Below are 21,770 nucleotides of genomic sequence, written 5' to 3'. Positions count from 1 at the left end.
GGATGCCAAGCGCTATTTAAGACACCTGAGGAAAACCAAAATATCTGCATTGGGCACCAGATATGACTTGTGTCTCCCAGGAAAACTGAATGCTGATGGAACAGCAACTAGGGAACAGGTAGGACACCCTAGAGAACCCAAGATGACTGTGAGACCTGAATCCTACCTGCAACTAGTGTGGTGTAAAGTCCACCACCATCAGTGGAGAAAATCCCCGTGACTTCAGCTTTGAATTGGAACTAGACTGTGACTCTTGGAGTGTCACAGATATGCAAGGGGAGAGGGGCAGTGGAGGTGACCCCATGTGTCCCAGCGCTCCTCTGAGAGGCACAATCAGAACTGACATATTTGCATAAAATTACAACAAGACCAAAGTGTTTAAATAAGTAATTCAAACCCAAAGTGGTACAGATGGATAGCGTGTGGGAACCCACCATACACTCTGTGCACTGGAAGTACACAAAGGCCAATGGCAACATACACATTGCAATAATTAAACTGTAAAAACCAATGTAGGCACCATGCTTTCACACTCCCTGATGCCTGCAGCCCGTGTTTCAAGAAAATGAGCTTATAGCTTTTATATAAAGTAACTGTGAACTGCATAAAGTCTCCATTTAAACTCCCGCCCCAGAGACTTGCACAGCAGTGCTGCAAAAAGTAGTAATTGTACAGAAGCTTTTTAGTATGCAACGGTATGCAGCACTTCTCTTTTTAAGCTGAACAACCAAAGTACTATCATAAATATTATATTTAAATAGTACCTCAAACCACATGGTTTTGAAAACAATAACCAAGCACATGCTTTGCAGGAGCACAGAATTAGAACCGATTTCACAGACAAGGATAAAAGGTTTGCAAGAACTGTGATAACACTACAGAGAAATAGTTTCTACAGGCTGTACATGAAGATACATTCACAGTTCTAGTATAATTAACCGTTTTCAGAGATTTATAGTTTTGCTGTATGCATTCGCTTAAATATTAATTCTGCTGCCTAGCATTTAAAGGACGATGGATTATTCAAAGCGAAAATGGCTGAATGCCCCATTCATAGTAAATATGCTTATACACAGGCAACTTATTAAAAGACAGCATTGGCTTCTTTTTTATACTTTCAACTATTAATTTACATTTAATTATAAAAATAAGGGATCAAGTTAGTCCTTTTTCAATAAGTAAAAAACAGAATCAACATAATGCAATCTAATGTTGTGTATTTTACCTCAGCCAATTTTTGCCTAAAATCACAAAATTATATAAAGTAGATGACTGACTGGAAAGAAAGGCAACAATGAAATTCTATTTTGAGAAACAGACAGTGACTACATGACCATTTTCAATGGTTCATATATTGAAACATTTTCACTATAAATCTTCTGCAATTCTGTAACAAATTTACTCAGGTATTAAGATGCAGAAAGAAAACTAAGTTTAACAGTTTGAACACTGAAGAAGTCTCCATTTTTACTGATAAATAAGAACTCATGAACTTGCATTGAAGCTAATTTTGCAAATGTATATAATTATCCTTGAATATACGTCCTTATTAGTATGTATTGTCCTAATGCAAAGCCAGTTCAGGTGCCTCACATTAACTTTAATAGACTCCAGACCAGGTCCCATGAACATAAATTTGTTCATAAGCCTTTGCAAGACCAGATCCTCAGCCTATAAAAGATCACATAAAATCAGATCCTATGGTGAACCTGTTTAGTTGGTTTACTCACCTTTATTTAGCACTACTATAAGAAAGGCAATACACCTGAAACCATTCATCAGACATTACTCTGAGAAGAAAAACTTGTGGGATTTAATAACAAAGTGGACATGTAAGGAAGGTTCAAACAGAGAGAGGGACAGAAAAGCTCTGCCTGCACTCTAAGAGAAGTCTAAGCACGGGAAGGATTCGCACTGAGACTCGGCTGTCCCAGGAGAAACCTCCATAGAACTAGTAAGCTCCATATGTAGTAGTTTATTTGGAAGTAAAGAGACATAACATCCAGTCACCTGACTGCTGTTACCAAAATATAGAGTGACCATGGTGGGGGGGAAGGGGCTCCCCCATTTAACAGGATAGGGATGGGAGACAGGCTGCTACATTCTAGATAATTGATACATTACGTATTTATGTTCTAAACCAGGAGGTCATACAGATATGAACTGTAGACTTCCTTTTAGATAACTCTGGACCTTCTTCCTGCTGGGGTGGAGAGCAAGGTCTAACTCCAGCCTTCACAGTATTTTGTGATCACAGGGCTTATTTAAATCTCCCACCCCAGTGACACTTTGGGAGATGGCTGCCTTGGTTTCACAAAACATTGACGCTTTGCCCACCCCCCTGGGCCAACCAGCTGCCAAATGCTTGCAGATTAGTATTAATAAACACATACATCAGAACTAAGTGCCATCACCTGAGGAGCTCAGCTGAGCATTGAATTTGGGAGCTGATGTCCTGACACTCCCAAACTTCTCCCTCTTTGTTAAGAACCATCTGGCAGAGTCCTTCCTAGCAAAAGAAGGGAATGTTTGGCAGCAGTGAGTAGCACCAACAAGAGTGAGATTCCACGAGCTCCTCAACCTCACAAAATTGAGGTGTCACTGACACATTGCATCCTGCAACATCTCCCTTGTGCCTCTTCCTGCCCCAAAGTTCCCGTTCATCAGGAGTCCCGTTAAAACAGGTCAGGGAAGCCGCTCCACCCCGAGCAGCGAGACACCAGCCCCGCACTCCGCTCGCCCGTGCGGAGCAGCAGCCCGAGGACGGGGACACGCGGGGACCAAATCTGCCTCCTGCAAACAGAAGAAAGTTTTTGCCGACACAACACCCCAGTAAACCATGCGGTGAGGGGGGTGCAGCTTCTGAGAGCAGCGTCGATGGGGGAGAGTCCTAATAAAGCCATAAGATCTCACCCACGCACATATCTCCTAGCTAAGCACTTCCAAAAACACCAACGAGAACCCGAATAAAGATCGAGGAAAGGAGCAGAAAGGGGAGGCTGGAGGGAGATTTGCCTTTCCCTGAGCTCGTCCTGGACGCCTCGGCAGCTCCAGGAGGAGCGAGGAAGGGGTTTCCTCCCCTGCAGGCAGAGGGTGCAGAGGAAGCTCCTTGCCCCGCAGCAGCAGCGCCAGGAGCAAACGGGGCGCGGGGGCCGCCGCTGCAGACCCCCGAGCTCCGGCACCGCGCCCCTCGCAGCGCCCGGCTCCTGTCCCGACTCGCACCTACCTGGGCAGGACCCGGGGCCGGAGCCCCCGCAGAGGGGCCGGATCCGTGGGGCTGCGGCGGTGGCAGCGCGACGCTGCGAGAGGAGGCGGCGGGCGGCAGCCCGGGCTGCAACTGCCGAGCCGGGGCCGCTCGCTCGGCTGCACCGCGCTGGTGCTGCTGCCCAGCGCGGGGAGGCGATGCTGCTGCGGGGGACTCCGAGCGCCTCTTTGGCTCTGTTAGCAAAGTTATCGCGGCCACACGACCCACCTTAAACCCGCCTCCCCGCAGGACCCGGGGGAGGGGGAAGGAGGAGGATGGAGGGAGGAGACGGAGGTGGGGGCTCCAAGCCGCTCATTTCCCAGCGCAGAACCAAGTCACAGCAGCATCTCTCGGGCTGTCGCTCCGGGATGCAGGGCTGGGTGCAAGCCCCCGGGCTGGGGCCGCGCTCCGCTCCCCCTGGATTCTTGCGTTACCCGCGGTACCACAGGGGCAGCTTCAGCGCGCAGAAACTTTCCCGTTTCCTGCGGCACTGACGCTGATTTTTTGGCTTATTCGTTTGGTGATGATTGGTTTGGCATCTCGTTATTTATTTAACCATTTGTTGTTTGGGGGGAGGGAGATCTAAACCTGAAGCGTTGGGGTTTGTGTATGAGCTTTGTTTTTGTTTTGTTTGGTTTTTTTCTCCACCCGATTCAATTAAAATGCCTTAAACAGACGAAAAGGACAAAGAATCAGACCGACACCCCGGCATCCCGAGGCTGCCGCCCGAACCGTGATGAGGGAATGAGAAAGCAAACTCTGTAGCTGAGGCAGCGGGCAGGAGATGGGGGAAACCCAGGTCCACTGCCCCCCGCAGCTGCAAGAACGGGATCACCTATCAAACTCCTCGGATGTGCTTAGCGGGAGATCATGCAAACTTCTGGACCCGTTTCAAGGCGGCTCGGTTTACAACTCCACACCGTGGCAGGGGCACGCAGGCGTGAGCAAACCCAGGCAGCTCCGAGCGCCCAAAGCAGCCCCTGGATGGCGAGAAGCTGGCGAGAGCTGATAGCAGGAGGCTGAGGGGATGCTAATAGAGAAAAGCGCGACAGAAAATTTATCTCTTCTCTAGCATCCTCTACCGTCCAGAGCATCTGCCCTCGCATTGTCGAATCACTGCACTCCTGCTGCTTTTTTGGGTGGTTCGGTGCTGCTGGATGCTCAGAGGGGTATCAGACAGGGAGCGAATTGCACCCCATCGTCGTCATTTTCTTCCTGAAAGATGTACCAGAAGTTACAAATGTATGGTGATTTGAACAGCCGCACGAACTTAGCTTTTAGCCAGTAATCTCATGCTTGCACAGTCTTTTCAAGATAAAATGCTCTATTTGTGTTATGTACTATTACTGATTATTTTCTAATTAGAAAAATGTTGGCTGAGTTTCTGCTTTTTTATCATTTCAGTATGTAAGAAACATAAGACCAAGTCCCTTTTTGATAATGTACCAAAATGGCTCATGGAACTTTTTTGTCATTGTAGCCACACGATGAATCCCCACATTGTACACTATTTTATGTACACATGGGGCTGCCAAAATCCTTTGTCCTGCACTGTGTGTTTCTCAGTAATGTGCCAGCACATGACCGCAGGTGTTGGCAGAGTTTCAAAATGGATATAGATACTTTAGACCAGAATTGGTACCATAAGAGACTCCGTGCAATCCCTGTCTCCCAGAAAAACTTCCCCAGGTTCCCAACCTTCCCCTTGCTGCGCTGACCCAGTTTGCAGCCTTCCGAAGATCTGGCATCAGCCACCTCAGCCAAGAGAAGTGGCCAGTAGAGAACACGTGTGTGTTGGCAAGAGCTGCTGCCATCCTCCCCCTTCTCTGCAAACTCAGCTCTCTGCTCTCCCCCCAGCTCCAAAATGCTATTTTTCTTCACTAGCTATGGGTAAGACAACCTAACCAAGATCCACAGCACTATTGGGCCCTGAAGTGAATTCATCCCCATGGTTCTCACACTGTTTTTCATTATTTTTACAAACATCCTAGTAATGAATATCAATAATAAATTAGCAATTGTGTTTATTTATTAAATTAGTCTCAATATTTAATATAATTTAATAGATCAAATTTGAACTAGATTTATTGAATAAATAAAGATAATTAGGTTTTGTTGTTTGTATAAGAATATTAAAAACACCAGTTGCTCTATACTGATGTCATTGTTTATGACTCAGTTTTGTCACCAGTTTCCAGTTGGGGAACTATTTAGCCACCCCAATTTTTTCTTCTTGAAAGGAAAGATGCTGCCTGAAATGCATGGAGAACAAAAAACGACAAACCAGTCTGCTTAAAATAAATTAGGCCAGCTTGCTGCTATTTTTTTTTTTTTTTTTTTTAATCCTTCAGAGTTCTCTTTAAAACTTTCAAAAGAAGTATGCTGTCAAACTATGACAGCCCTGGACATCAAAAAAACACCCAAATTATATTGTTGCATGACTGTTTACAGATGCTTGTGACAAACATTCAGCCCTGTTCTTGTTTCTCATGTAAAATCCCATCCAGCTCAGTAATTTCATTTGGAAACCAAAGTATAGTTCTGGTATTCTCTGCAATATGGTTGTCTCCTTGAAGGATAGTAGATGTTAGTAAATGTCAATGAATCTGGCTGTGGATGTATTTTACATTTGAGGGTGACTAATAGCCATTTATTATTGGTCTCTGAAATGCAACCCCTCTCTAAAAAGAAATTTAGGATAAACAACATTTAGATTGCATCACACTGATTCTAGTTCAGTGGTTCTCTTTTGAAAATGTGCAGTTTACAAATAGAGATATAAAAAGATGGTTTGGCTCCTTTCTTAATATTGTTGACTCAAGGAGTCTAGCCTGGAGTTATAACTCTGTAGACTCAAGCTGAATCTTCAAGCATAGCTGGATTCTTCCATAAATCAGAATGAGTTGTTGAAGCTCTGAAGGACAAAATAACTCTCGGTTATGGGTGCACGGCCTCAGTTTGGTGAAATGATATCTCTGGTTATCTCCATGCAACCTGAGCACTAACATGAAACTGAGAAAAGGGTTTGAGGGAGGAAAAAAAAAAAGGTAAGAATGCATTACAAGAGTGACTCTGCAACAGAAAGCTGCTTAATAATTCTGCTGATAAAGTGTGAGCCAGAGAAGAATTCATTTCCCTCTCCCAGAGCTCGGCTGGGGTGACAGGAGTTGAAAGCAGCACAGCTCTTTCACAGAGGTGAGCAGGAATGTCCTTCAGTGCAGCCAGACAAGGGAAGGTTGAAACCACTGAGGTCACCAGGACCTTTGCCATCGGCTGTTGGGGGAGGCAGAATTTTACTCTGGGAGGAGATCTGCTGAGTAAGACATTGCCACTTGGACATGCTTCCTCTTCAAAGGCAAATCACCTTTCAAGAACATTTTTACTGCTTTCATTTACTTGCTTTTACATGTCCAATTCAAAACTAGGTCCTGTCCACTTTTTCATTTTCCCTGTGTTCTTTTTTCTTAAAGAGGGAATTTGGCCTCAGAGAACAGCAGCATACTGAATCATGTTATTGTTTGTAAAAGCATCGGTTTTCAGCATTCTAAAACTATTACAGATTTAATATTAAAGTTCAAGAAATTAAATATGCATAATTTGTGCCTGAACAAACAAATTATCATTGAAAATAATGCTTGAAAAAGAACAACAAAGCTTTTCAGACATAACATGAATTTTAACGTGTTTTTTATAAAACCAATCAGGGTTTCAGTTTATACATCATTCTGTTCCCTGCAATAATACGCTGTCTGTGCAATCAGTGATGATAAATGGTACATAATTGTAAACTTGATATTGGTTTTCAATATTGAATTCATCATTCTGTCCTCTTAACACATATTAAATACTTTAAAGAATTTATATATTTGTTTGATTTATCTGTGATTTTTTTTCCCAATATGTAAAATTTATTAGTTTTCTAGTTTTTGATAAACTAGGAGTAGACAACATCATTAATAATACTGAATAACAGTGTTGGCCTCATTCATGCATGACTCCCTTCTACCAACAGAAAGGGCCCAAATCAAATACAAATGTATTAGTTGTAGGCACTGTAGAAAATGCAGTCTTAGCCAGAGCCAGCTCTGTGTATGTTTTGTTTGACTTCCCTGATCTACCCAAAGAATGACTGTGAGAATTTACTCTCATTTAGAAAGGTAATTCCTGCATTCATAGGACTTGCATTTCACTTTATTCTACATCAAAACTGTTGACTAGCTACCAAGTTCAGGCAAGCACTACAACTCAATCCAAAGGGTGAAAAAGCCTAGACATCCTTCAGTATTTGGGTTTGCTCCAGAGACAACATTAATTTACCTTTTTCCATATCATGGACCCATTCTTCCAAGTATGAAGGTTCACTCAAATTGCCCCAGTACTCTTAATGAACAAATAATCAAAAACCAGCAGAAAACACGAATCCTGCATAACACTAGGAAAAGTATGCAGAAGCTATTAATCTAATTCAAAGAGACACTAAGCATAGAGGGCCTGATTCAGTCACATCAATTGGTTTTTCCATTAACACAACTTTTAAGTCTGTTCCCCGTACACAATATAAAGGGCACTCAAAATGAGTTAAGAACTGGCCACTGACTAAGGGGGTTGTGTCAATTTTTTCCTATATGAGGTCAAATTCTGCTCTTAATCATGTGTATATGACCATCATTCTTAGTAACTGCTATTTTTCTTAATCAAGGTACCTGCACTGGACTGAGACACAACATTTTTCTTTGTTCAGTATGATGGAAATTTCAAAATAAAATCAGGATTTGGTAAGGCTGAAGAAAATATGCAAATGGAAGAAAGAGCATTCATTCAACTGAACTACAGCTGATTAACTTCAGGGAGAAATTTGATCTACTAACAAAAACAGCAAAAGGAAGTCAGTTGTATACAGCTATTACTCCTTTTATCACAAAGGAACTTGATAAAAGACCAGTCTTTCACAAAATTTACAAGTGGAATTCCCTGCTGCAGGATAGCTGTGACAGCTTTGTTGCATAAAGAGATCTACTATTTTGATGAATCAGAATAGCCTAAACAGTTAAAATAGTTTGGGTATATTACAGTCTCCAAGGTTCATAGCACAAATGGTTTGCTATCCAGAGCACAGAAAAACTGTTCATGTGTAATTCTATTTGAAACATATCAGGGTTCCCGAGTACATACTAGCAACAAGGATGACATTCTGCCTTCATTTGAATCACAGGAAACTGGTGAGTATTGGAGAACATCAAAATAGGTTGACAATCACCCTGGAACACCTAAATTTTTATTAATGTTAATGAGTGTTATGAATATGAGCTGAGAAGCAAAGAGGCCCCTCACAATGAAAAAAAAATATGAAAAGCTGCATATATAATGCATAATTAATAGAAATGTCATATAGGTCAACAGAAACTATTGTCTTTTTAGTGAAAACTCGTACGTAAACAGCCTCAAAGACTAGATTTTTTTGAACCAAGAAAACCCATACAGCAACTAAAGCAAGAAACCTATTGCTTCCAACCACATCTTCACCTTCTGGTTTTGAGAATTAAAGGACAGTTTATCTGCCAGGCTCCCACATGTCTACAGGACGTTCCTCTTAGTGCTGGCTGAGGTAGAATCAAAGGTCTGGGAGAAATGGAACCGATTCCCAGCTTCACACCAAACAGGCATCTACAGGTTAGGGAACATTATCAGTTGCGTTTCTAACGGGGTTAAAAGCTGCAGAGACTATTGCCAGTCTCTGGAGTTTGTCCAGTCATTCAGAGAGCCATTATTTAAAGACTATTCATCTACATTTTCTTGAACTAAGGTTGGACCAAATTGAAAATCTGCTGGCACTGATGTAAAGCAGTGATACTGCAATAGGTCTTCTGTGAAAAGATGTAGTGATAGTAAGCACCACAATTTCTCCTTCACTGAAACTCAAAGGCTAGAGCAGCCATGAACAAACACAGACCAAAAAAGGGGCATAGAATCAGGAGCTAAAGAATAATGCTGATTAACTTCATCTGCCTACACTAAGGCAGTGAGGTCCCCCAAATTTCTGCTCCTTCACACAGAAACTCAAGACACTGCTCTCCTTTAGGAAATTCTCTGGAGAAAGTTGACCAGAATTCCAAGCGACAGCAAAGCAGATAATGAAGTTAAAATAAGCCCTGAAGCAGACAGAAATTCATGTGGCTGGGATTCTGAAACATGTCCATACGATATCTTCATTTATACTTGATCTACAAGTACTTCCAAATATGCTGGGGCAAATTTATCAGGTGTAGCCAGTTTCTTCAAACAGTTGTCTCCAGATAGACATAATATTAAGGACAAAACTTACATCTGTATGAAATGTACTGTTACAGCAATTGGCATTATTTGGACACGCTGTGCAACACTCATTGCTCTGTTGTGTTTCTATCAAAAGAAATTTTGAGTTCACTAGTGTTGTTTTCAGCAACGAATGGATTTTATTACAGAAAGAAGAGCCAAGCTGAAAGAAGTTGTGAATTTATCTTTATGATAGATTTCTGTGTGAATTTTTACCCTACAGTTTTAGGAACTAGTTGAATGTGAACACTGAATATTAACATTCCCTTAACTGTACCCCCTTTTCTACGACCATATTTATCTTCGGCCATTATAATATATTTGCATAAAGATAGTACTCAGAGTTCTTAATCAAGACCAGGATTTCATTCGATTCCCATAAACTCACGGTAATATAGAACCCCCACAAAAAAACAACCCGAGCAAGAGTGAAGGCAAAATAGAAGAAAAGCGACTGCCTACAGCTGCATTGACAAAGCAGGGAATAAAACCTCGGAGTCCTGATTTCCAGTCCAAAACTCGGCCAACTGGACTTGCATATCTTAGTGCTGCAGCCCACTGTCTTCATGGGCTCAGCATGGAACTTTTGCAAAGAGGATAATCTGAATTTTTATCTGCTCTGGGATTTTTTATTACTGCTTTTATCCATCATTGCAGAGATGAGCAGCCTACAAAACTGGTCCATTCTGCAGAAGACCTTATCCTGTTACAGCGAGATCTTTTTGATATCATTTTTCCTACCTGACAAAACAGAAATAGCATTCCATGTGCTGATTAAAACGAACTCATGTACAGAACCTGGGTCTGTACTGCATATGTTACAGATATGAAATTATAACGGACATTTTCTAATTCTGGAATTTCAAGGAATTATGTTCATTGACATTTTAAACGTAAAAAGAAAACAATTGAATCCCGATACAAATTCCCGTAAATTTTATTTCAGTTTTCAAAGAAAATCTAAGAACACTTGCCTGCAAAAATTTCTTTTTGTTTTCATCGAGCTCAATAGGCATTCATAGAATTTAAAAAGTCAGGATCTGCCTGAAGTTTATTCGTAAAATGACAGCATGTCGCAACGCATTTATTTCTCTGTTTTGCCACTTCACAAGTGAAAAAGCTATATTTCTAAGATATTTTTGGTAACGTATGACTAAGTAGCAAAATTAAACAAGGAAATTAATAACTACATGGCATTTCAATCCCATCAACTCTAATCAACATAAATCCATTCTAATTAAAACCTGCAAATCCTAAGGATTCCAAAGAGATAGCCCTCTGTCATGGGGGGGTGGCAACAACAGGCACATTACACACAAATGGCAGGTGTGGAAATCTCTGAAAGAGGCAAAGATGAAGCAGTGCTAAAAGTATTCCTGTGTTTTTAGAATACCATCAGTCCCATAATCTCTAATTGGCAAAAACAAACATAAATTTTGTCCTCTAAAACTTAAAAACCAGTTTTACAAGCTAAATTAAGGATCTGAAGGAAGTGTACAGCTTCACAGGCTGAAAAAGGTCACTAAGTTTCTCACAATCATCAAAGCAGAAACAGTACAGTGACACAAAACACGTTCTGATCAGCACACATCAGTTAAAATGAAAATAACAGAAATTATGTCATTACACCAGAGTCTTTGTTTCAAAGTCAAAACATCTTAAGTCTTGAGTCTGTCTTTAGGACTTGATCAAAAGCCTGGGAACATTCACAAGAATCTTTGTGCTGAGTCCCTCCCTTAAATCAATTCAGCCAGTTCCTCACCTCTCCTATATTTCATTTCAATTCTGCACTTAAAACTGGCATCAGCACTTAAGTACATAACTCTGGAAGTAAAATCTGATTCTAGTAAACTTTTCACATTATACCAAGATCAGACATGGTTTAGTGCCAGATTTAGGTTACGGTTGGGCTTGACGATACTAATATTTCGGGGTTTAAGGGCAGAAGTCATCTTCACCCAGCTCCAAATTACCTTTTTAAAAGAACACTTATTTTGTCTATTGGCAGTTTTTATCCACAACCAGCAGAGATTAAACAAATGCATTTGCTTGGCAGGCAGTGACTGTCACCCTGTTGAGCTCCCTGGGCCAGCAGCCCCTTCGAGGGAAACACAAAACTGTAGGAAGGGCTGAAGCTCAGACACTTGTTATTGTCATATATCATCACAAACTTACTCTACCATTGCCCTGGAATTACGGCAACAGTAGAGTACCACCAAAGTGCAAAGCTGGGGGCAACCAAAGCCATCGTTATGTCTAGTGGTTTCCAAACTGTCATCTGTGAGATCACAGCAAGCATTGTCTATATTATGTTTTCCACAACCACCAACACTAAGGGGGCTGGTGGTCTGTAGAGAAGTCCTGGGAGCTGACAGTGGTTCACTAGACTAGACAGCCAGCGAACCACTGATTTGACTGCTGCAAGGAGCAAGTTAAACCTGGACCACTCCTAACAGATGGTTACTGAACTTGCTCTCACACACTTCCAGCAAATGATTTTGCACAATCTCTTTATGCAAACTCTGCCAGAATTTAATACAATGGTGTTGTTCAAGAATATTTAAAGTTAGCTGTAGTTTCCTTTTCAAAGCCACAAGTTATGATCTGGTTTTTTCCTTTTAATGAAACAGAAGAAAAATGGAACATCATATACTTGGACAGCATAATATTTACAAAAGCAAGACAATAAAACTAATCATTTTTCTTCATCCTAGCCTACTGTTACATCTACTGGTACTAATTTCGTAAAATAACTACTCCTTCTATGTTTTCAACGTGAAGCAACAGTTATATTTAGACCTTGCTCTAATATGGTCTGCTCTGGAAGCAGTACCTAAACAGCGCGAGGACTTTGGTGCCTATTGAGGACGGCAGTTTTGGGGAGGTTCCTCACAGACTCTTCTGGTGCAACTTTCATCTAAGTCTCTTGTGCATGTCAGACCATTGGATCAAATAAACAGGAGATGCTGAAAAGTAGACTGAAATAAAAATGTGTTGGGACACAGAAAGATGCTTTGATAGATAAAGAGCTACAGTCTCTTTTAGAATGGATTTTTCCACTTTGTATTCCTATTCTCTGAAATCAGGCCTGAATAGAAGCAAGCTAACTTGATAAAATACAGGGGGAAAAAAAAAAGGGCATATAAGAAAATAATGGAAATGCTGTTATGTACTTTTGTGAGTATAAATAGTTTTGGAAATGAAACTGTCAAGCCCAGCATCTGAAAAGCTGTAGAAATAAAGTCATTTTAATGGTCAGCCTGCTACAATCACATAAACATTCTCTAGTTCCTTTCATACCCTAGCATCTTGTAAATCTTTTTGTTTAATCTGACATATGGGGAGACATTAGTTGAAGACTCAAGGGGACAGAATCTAACAGAGAAGCAGAAATGGATCAAGGGAAGATAAGGAACAGAAATCATCAGTGTGAGATATTAAATTCCAAAAAATTAAACTGAAGGGACAGGACATACAAGAAGAAGAAGAAGAAGAAAAAAAAAGCTGGAAAATAAGAGGTTAAACTCAATTTTAAGCAGAAATAAGAGACTGAAATAATCCAAGATTGTCCCTTCATCTTCTTACATATTTCTAAAGGTACAGGCTGTCATATCTGAAAGTGTTCATGTTACCTGACTCTAAATCCAGAACTGTCCTGCCACAGAACTGGGTCTGGTCTTTAGCCTTCAGTTTGCACCAGCAGAAAAGCTTCTCTTACCTGAAGCTGCACTCTGCAGTCCAACATGTGGGACGCCTGCACGCAGTGGCCCTCTGCCCTTCCTCAGCAGCACACACTGCATACTGGAATGTGGAATTGGGACTAGAGAAAAAGTGGAAAAAAATATCTAAAATAAGCATCAGTAAGAAAAATGTCACCCATTTCTAAGCACAACAGTCTTTCTCCTTGTTCACTAGAAAGAAACTAGGTCAGCCTACCTCCTTAACTTTAGGTATCTGCCTGATATGTTAAAGTTAAGTGATGTATCTTACAATATCCACAGTGGATTTTCGCTTTGGAGGTCATGGGGACAGCCACAGGTGATGAACTGCCTGATTGTGCAACTCATACTGGTCTGCCCAGGAAAACCCTGTATCCTAGTCCAGACTAACAGAAGAGTCAACTACTGGTGCAGGGTTTAATTTCTTCCTCTGACAATATTTTTTTGTATCTTTTTTTTTTTTTTTTCTTAATTTTTATTACCCATTAGACTATTTCCTCATTTAATGATGGCTCAGTCTCTTTCAGAAACTTATAAAACATTATGCTACCTGGCTAATATCTTCATAAACCAGAATAAAATCTACTATTTACAGTCAAGAGTGATGAACCAAGAGAATGGATCTTTGGCTGAAATCCTGGCTGAGCCACTCAGTTGGCATGTGACCCCAGGCAAATAATTTGATCTATTTGCTTTAGTTCAAGCAGTTATAAATTTGGCTAAGAAGCAAGACCTTTCTGAAAAGCATTAGGCCTTTGACCTCAGCTCGCATGAGCAAAGGCATCTCCAAAACCTCAGGCTGAATGATGCAGCGGATTCTTTTTCAGTTTCTGCCACTAGAAACCAGGCACTTGTTCACAGAACTTATAATTCCCTGTTATGTTGGAGAGTTAGACACATAAATGTTGTGGTGTCTAACTACAAAACACAGCTTATAGCCCATATTTTTACACCTTGTCTTCATTCAGAAATTACAGTAAACAAAGACTACTACTGTAGGCTCATATGCTAAGGCCATCGCAACTTGCTTTATTTAAGAACAAACCACCAAAAAAACTCATTACATTGTTCTTTACCAGTGGGCTTCAGATCAATTTTCTTTCTATATTTATGTCAATCTGTCGTGAAAACAATTCCTGCTATCCAGGAGAACAAAACCCCCAAAAATGTCTTTTCTCAATTTCATTTCAAGTCTATCCCTCCGGCAAGTTCTAAGAGGTAGCTTAACATATAATAATAGAGTAGCTAGGACTTTTTAGTCTTGAGAAGAAAAAGCTCAATGGGGATTTTATCTGTGTGTAGATACTCCCTCGGATGAGAGGGAATAAAGAATAAAGACCCAGACTCTTGTCAGTAGTGCTCAGCGACAGGTTAAAAAGCAACGAGCATAAATTGAAAACCAGGAAATTCCACTTAAAACTAAGAAAAAACCGATTATGAGGGTGGTCAGGCATTAAGAGGTTTCCTGGAGAGGCTGTGGGAACATTCAAACCCCAACTGGACATGGTCCTACTCATCCTGCTCAACAAGGAGGGTCCAGAGACCTCCTGAGGTCTCTCCAACCCTCAACTATTCACAAGCAAGGGATGATGATCTGAGTTTCTTCCACTCTACCTCATATAAACTCAGGAGTCAGTATCACAACAAATAAGTTTTCAATTAAATTGAAAAAGGAGCAACTGCATGGTGAACATGTTCTCACCTAGCATCACTTTAACAGGGCCATTTTAGCAAAATCATGAACAAATTTTGCACAGTGACTGCAATATGAAGTCATAACAGAACTATCTAACATTTGTGATGAAAGCCTTGAGGACAATAACAAAGGCACCTATTAATAAGACATTCCGCAACAGAGTATACCCAGTAGAGTTGGTCAAATACTGCGAGCCATTTCCCTTGGATATTCATTTGAATTTTTAAATGGATTTCTTTTGACTGTTCACATCCCTTTTATGCTCACTTTCCTTGAATAGCAAATGGGCTTTAATAAGGGGAATAATCATGAAAAACACATTTTAAGCTTGAACATTTGCCAAATGAAAAGCTCAAATTGCACAATCAGTGGTTAGCAGTACATATGTCATTCTATGACTTTTACGCTAAATTCAAAGTATTCACTGTTGGTTAGTTTTCATACACTTGCAGTAAGGAAACAAATAATATCATTATGTGCAGAACTCAGCAGCATAGCTTAAAGTATTACTGTATACAACTAGGTACCCCTGAATTATTCACTGGTTAAGACATAGTTCTTGACAATATTTATGATAAAAGAATCTATTTTGAAATTTTGCATTTTTTTCCCTTGTAAAAATCTTTTTAAAAGTAGAGTAATAGACTGTTATTTACCCACCCCTGTTAGGCACTATGATTTGCCAGAGAATAGAGCACTTATGGGTATTAAATCTTTAGTCATAGCCTTTAGTGAGAAACATACAAAGCCCCTAAGATGCAAAGCTGCAGACACAAAATACAGTAAGATATTTTCCTTTGGTTTCAATATACATCTCTGAGATCAAGGAAAACCTTTTCTATCTCATTTGTACAGCGAATCACAACAGTGGAGTTCCCCACAGGTCAACCCCATTTAATTTCTTATGAGAAAAGCCTAAGAGGAAATTAATTAGTTTCACTTCTCCTTGTGACTTTGAAAGCAGGGGTAAAAAAAAAAGTCACCCTTGCAATTCTGATTTCTATTTACTGTGACATATAAATAAATAAACCTTAGAGCATTATATTGTGCAGTACTGACCCCAAACGTGAGCTAGAGACACTATAGGGAGCAATCTCAATTTGGTGGTGGGTGGGAAAGGTGACCTGTGAGGTCTCTCCATCTCTAACCATGATTATCCTTTGAACCCACACACGAGCTGCTCCAGGGCATCACTGCAATGGAACAACTCCAAACACATCCAACTTGTTTTGATGACAACAACATTCATATGGTGCACTTCCCCCTTTGATCTATCTAAATTGTTTTCATAATTTCTAGTATAATGAACATAAACATATTTTACGGAAGCAGAATTACTGGAATCCACCAAATCATCACCATCTACAAATAACCTAAAGTTCCTTAATCAGCTCAAGCTTAACATTCTAATGATGTTAGTAAAAAGGCTCTTTTCCTTGGATTAATATTTGAGAACTCTCATCCTTCAATATATTTAAAATGCTGGAATGAACAAAGTAAATGTACAGAAAACAAGTGAAACAAAATACTACACAATTTTGCAATTCAGCCATGTAGTAAATTTTTGAACTGCATCCAAAGACGAAAAAGGCGGTGCGAAGAAAATCAAATGCATACTATAGTAAAAAACAGGTACCGTGGTAAATAAATTGCTTTTATGCTTCCAATAATTGTAAACATCAGGTAGTTTCATATTCCTGCCATGCTCAAAGAGATCTGCAAGCCTTTTTTTTTTTTTTTTTTAACTTGTATTACAGAAGAGCATCAGTTTCTAATTTATTTTGGAGCAGAAATTTGTCTAGTTATGTTATAAGCAACTCAAAGCAGTTTGTTCACAGAAGCTGAAAGGTTGAATTTTAGCCTATTAGCCACGGTAATGGTAGCAAAAGTTACCATTTCAACCCAAAAACAATTAAATAGTGTCTCCCAGTGGTAATAACCGGTATTGCAAACCTAAAGGTACTAAGATGGTTTATGACTGACTGAAATCCAGAGAGAAAAAAACAACAAACCAACAAACAGAAGTCTAACAATGCACGAATACAAAATCATTTTCTGTTAACTAAAAATAATATTAGCAGGTTCTGTGTCATGCTATATAAAATAATTTTTAAAGCATAAATGAGATAACCCAGGTAATTATAGGCCTGTCAGTCAAAGTGCAATCCCAAGCAAAGTAACAGAAAGTCTAATTAATATGGCATTCGACAATAATAATTAAAGGAGGGTTATATAATTAATTCCAGTTGACACAATATTACAGTAAATAGACCTTGTTGAAATAACTTGGTATCTTACTTTGAAAAGACTATAGTTTTGTTGAGCAAAAGCAATATTGCCACTATAATAAGAATGCAGCCAGCACTTGCAAGGTTTTGGAAAACGAGCTGTTTGTCAGCATATCCACAGCTGCTCTGAAAGCTGCAAACCAGCATGGCATATATCAATTTGACTAAGGGAAATTTAACTAATAGGTCTTATCATTAAATGCTATTTTCAGATTACCTACAAGTGTCACGATGGAGATTTCTTTTGCATATTTTTGTGACTGGCACGCCTGACAGAGCACAGGTCACCGACCTAGATCACTTCGTAAACCGGGGCCCAGCAAATAACATATACAGGTATAAACAAATTAAAACTTCTAGCTTTGAACAAGAAAGTACGTAAGCCATGCTCACACAGCAGGAATCCTGCCTAGGAAGTGCTAATTCTAAGATGCATAGACAAGGGAACAAGAAGTAGGAAGTTTTTTTACACAGTATCTGTTGCAGACCATGGTGCACTTATCAGTTCTAGTATACACAACACAACGAGGATTTAAGCAATGTCTTTCTCTTCAGAAATAAGACACGAAAAGATTAAAGAGTTGCAAAACAAAAAATGAAGAGTTTGACCTGTTCCAGTTTTCAAAGAAGAAAGCAAAAGAGGTCATTAGATGACAGTGTAAAAACAGGAGAGGAAAGACATTTGATAGAAGAACTTTCCAGTTCTATAAATACACCATGAGGCAAAAACATCAGCAAATTCAGACTAGAAATGAAGCCAGTTTTTTCCGACAATAAACATTATTAACCTTGGTACAGCTCCTTTAGTAGAAAGGGATTTCCAGCTGGGAATATTGCTGATAAACAGAATAATATAAGAGCATGTGCTACATCAGCTAAACTGAGCCTCACTGGCAATCTGACCATTCTGACCCAATAGAATAAAATTCCCAGACCTTCAGCTATAACACCACCATGTATTTTGTTCCTCCTGCTAACAAAAGCAGAGAGTTTTTATATGCTTTCTCACAAATGAAGGCAAAGAATTCTACTTCAGAAATGTGGGAACACGTAATAAAACCATGGATACTGATCTCGACTTTACATTATTCTGTTCAGAAAATAAAGGCAGCTTCTCTGATCAGCTGCTTATCTCTGCTGCATAGTAGGAAGGAGACTAAATCTCTAAAAGACACTAATTATTGGCATCCAGAGTGCAACTGGGCGAGAACTGCGCACTACGAGTGCAAGGAATTGGATATTAATCCTCAGACCATTCTAGATGCGGGTAGTATTTTTACAATGTTTGGCTTTTACTGAGCCAGCAATCCAGGAGAAGGAATCTCTAAGAGAAAAGACAGCTTTTATTCACTTTTCTATGAGCTAGAAGCAGATGCTGAATTGCCAGTTGCTTCAAAATTGCTTTAAGAATGGAAGAACCACCTTTAAAGATATGCTATAAGATAATCAAATCTTGCATCCTCTACCACGGTGGTGGAGTTCTTGGAGAAATTTTAAAAAAGGGCCATTTTCAAATTGAAAGATATGATTTCAATTGATTCCATGACTGGGTGTATCCCAGATTTTAATATTCTCTCTCTTTTTTTGTGTTACTACATCTTTTTTTCCTCAAACAGCCTTTATTAGACCCTTACATAACCCCATCTTCAGGCTGTCTACTGCAGAGCTGTTCATAAGCACAGCAGCAGACCAGAATATAATTTGCTATATATACTTTTCTATTTATTTTTCTGTCACCATCTTCAACTTGTCTAACAAAGCCTAATTTATCCATGCAGCCCACCTCACAACAGGAGGGAGGGCGGAGGGTATAATAACAGTCTTTACAAATCCAAAAAGTCCCTTTGCAAGAAGAAAACCCAGTAGCTGTTTTGCCAGGGCAGAATTGAGGTGTTTCAAAAGATGTATCTGTGTGGTGCCAAATGATTGCTAAGCAGGTCAACATTAAATGGTCAGCAACATTGTGCCTTTATTTGAACACCTGTTCTTACCTTGCGTACACTCCATTTCCACATATAGATGCCTAATAACCTACACAATAAACTTCTGCATTCAAAACGAGTCTCTTGGGTCATGTTGTTTCCAGGCATTTGTCAGCTCAGTTAGGCTCCAAGCTTGGGAAACTCGAGCCAAAAGCTGGTATTGTCCAATGACCCAAGACATTTCTTTGCCAAAATATTGAGCAATTTCTGTCAAAAGGTACTACATTGAAATTCTGCCCTGCATCTCCCAGTATGTTTTTCCAAGCAGGGAGACCTCCTCAGAGGCTTGCTCTTCCCAATATAGGCAAGAACAAACGTGTAACAGAACTTCAAAGAAACTTCTCTCACTCCTTTAAAATAAAAGCTTCTCTAGCGCTCACAAGCATTAACCAAGGGAGCACCATATAAAGTTAGGAATAATCTACAAAAAGAATATTTGTGCTGCTTTCTTTCTGTTCTACCATGTTTTTTCTCAACCACTTAATGAAGGAAAACTGCATGAAGAAATGTATGTCTCACCATTCTGCAGCTGTGCTGCACTCCACCCTCATTCTTCAGCATTTAATGAGATCTTCTGGCATTGATACTTAGAACTGTGCCGCTATTATTTTAAAACAATTAAAGATGCTCTTGTTATCCTGTTAGTTTTGGCTCTCCCTGTACAAACTCCTTGTCATTTATAAAACCAATTACCAGATGCACATGAAAGTTTGTCTCTGATTTCACTGAGAGAAACTCAGTTGTTAAGGTGTAAACAGTTCTATTTGGTTGTAGTGACTCAACCTTAGACTTTTCCTTATATGAGGTTCCTCTCCAAGAGTAGAAGGAAGGGAGGGGGTAAATTTTCAGAATTCAAAACATTTTCTCACTAGAATATTAGAAATAAACATTCAGCTACCCAACGGTACCAGCAATGCACGAACTTAGCCCAAAGGTCTTGGATACTTCTCTGTGAAAGTGAATAAATAAGAGTAGTTATGTCAATCACTTTCATTTAATTAACCTTCATTTTATTGCAGCCATTGAATAACACCAACTAGGCACATTGGTCTGTGTTCTTCACTATGTCATCCACTACATTTCAAACTGAATTACATGTATTTTTTTCCCCAAATATTGTGGTTTTCTTCCCTTTTCCATCACCACTGGTTATTTAATCTTTGCTCCTCCAGCACAAGAATTCCACCATTTTGATCTCCATTTCCCCTTTCCTCTCACATTCTCCTTACATAACATGTCTCAAATCATCCTGACTTCCAAAACCAAGTCTACACTTCAATCGTCTCTCACCAAGTTATAACACCTCCTCCTCCTCATCTGTTTGAGAACTTGGCTTCTGCAAATCAGTTCCTTACAGATGGTACTTCCATTTACTGGCACCAATGGGTTACTTAGAAGTATTAGTCATTGGAGATACACATTTTGTAACACATGTGAAAATAAGAAAGTAGAATAAACAGGAACATACAGTGACATACTGCCTTGGCTCTTTCCCAGTCTCTTTTCCTCCTAAGGACAAACACTAGATAGTTTGCACCATGCATTTATGTTCAAGTTAAATTATGGTGTAGGCAATTAATATTGAGAAAGTACAAATGCTTTTCTAACAGTCAAAATAATCATCCCCCAAATGCCATACTTACAGCATTACAGCCTTATTTACAGGGCACTGACTCAGACACAGAAACATTTGGGACTCAGGACCTTCTGCTGCTTTTCTGTTTGATCTTGAGCAAGCCTTAATATTTCAGTGCCTTTATCTTCCCCTCTGAAAATATGAAGAGCAATATCGGTGCATAAATTAGCTGACATCAGGGCTTTCACGCACTCAACCCCTCGACCCCTTTCCCACCTCAGCTCCCCAAGTGCTGGCAGGTGATCACGCAAAACCAGATGGTACGAGAAACAGGCCCAGGATTTCTCCTGGAAGATGCCGTGAAAGACCATGGAGACATATACATTTATGTGGGACTACAGCTACTTTTTCAGCACTTCTCCAGCGTCCCAAACCTCTCAGTTTTCCCTCACTTTCAGGGAACCTGTCCTCTCTGCTCCCCCAGCCGCACAAGCTCACACTCTCTCAGGGCTCAGCACCTGCCCATGGCCTCATAGAATCATCCCGCTTAGAAGAGACCCCTAAGATCATCGAGTCCAACTGTAACCTAACTCTAGCACTAAACCATGTCCTCTTCAGCCCTCACCCGGCCTCTCTGTATCCTCTTAGCTGCTGCCCCTGTTCCCGCAGCTCGTTCCTGCTTGTCTCTCAGCGTTTCCCCTCAGCAGCTGCCCCGGTTCCCTCAGCTCACTCCCGCCCGCCCCTCATCTAGCCCGGCTGTGCCTCACAGCCGCCCTTCAGCTGCCGCCCCGGCTCCCGCAGCTCCTCCCCTCAGCAGCTGCCCCGGCTCCCTCAGCTCGATCCCGCCTATCCCTCAGCTGCCGCCCCGGCTCCCTCAGCTCGATCCCGCCTATCCCTCAGCTGCCGCCCCGGCTCCCTCAGCTCGATCCCGCCTATCCCTCAGCTGCCGCCCC

At 40.5% G+C, this 21,770-nt stretch overlaps 1 protein-coding gene across 11 annotated transcripts in view; it reads right to left on the bottom strand.

Annotated features, from left to right (window-relative positions):
- The window catches only part of MEGF11 (multiple EGF like domains 11), a 278,484-nt gene extending 256,947 nt beyond the window's left edge, over positions 1-21,537 (bottom strand). For 8 of the 11 annotated variants that reach the window (XR_011741045.1, XM_071813949.1, XM_071813953.1 and 5 more), the window contains exons 1-3: positions 21,443-21,537; positions 20,885-21,009; positions 13,275-13,376 (exon numbers count right to left, since the gene is read on the bottom strand). The gene's annotated coding sequence lies outside the window, so the exon portion shown is untranslated. The other 3 variants (XM_071813950.1, XM_071813952.1, XM_071813951.1) reach the window with 3 other exon arrangements.
- Between the last annotated feature and the right edge of the window lie 233 nt (positions 21,538-21,770).

Source organism: Patagioenas fasciata, chromosome 12, assembly GCF_037038585.1.
Source record: "Patagioenas fasciata isolate bPatFas1 chromosome 12, bPatFas1.hap1, whole genome shotgun sequence".
Lineage (NCBI taxonomy): Eukaryota > Metazoa > Chordata > Aves > Columbiformes > Columbidae > Patagioenas > Patagioenas fasciata.
Note: the sequence above shows the minus strand (reverse complement) of the source record. Positions and strands in the feature narration are given on the sequence as shown.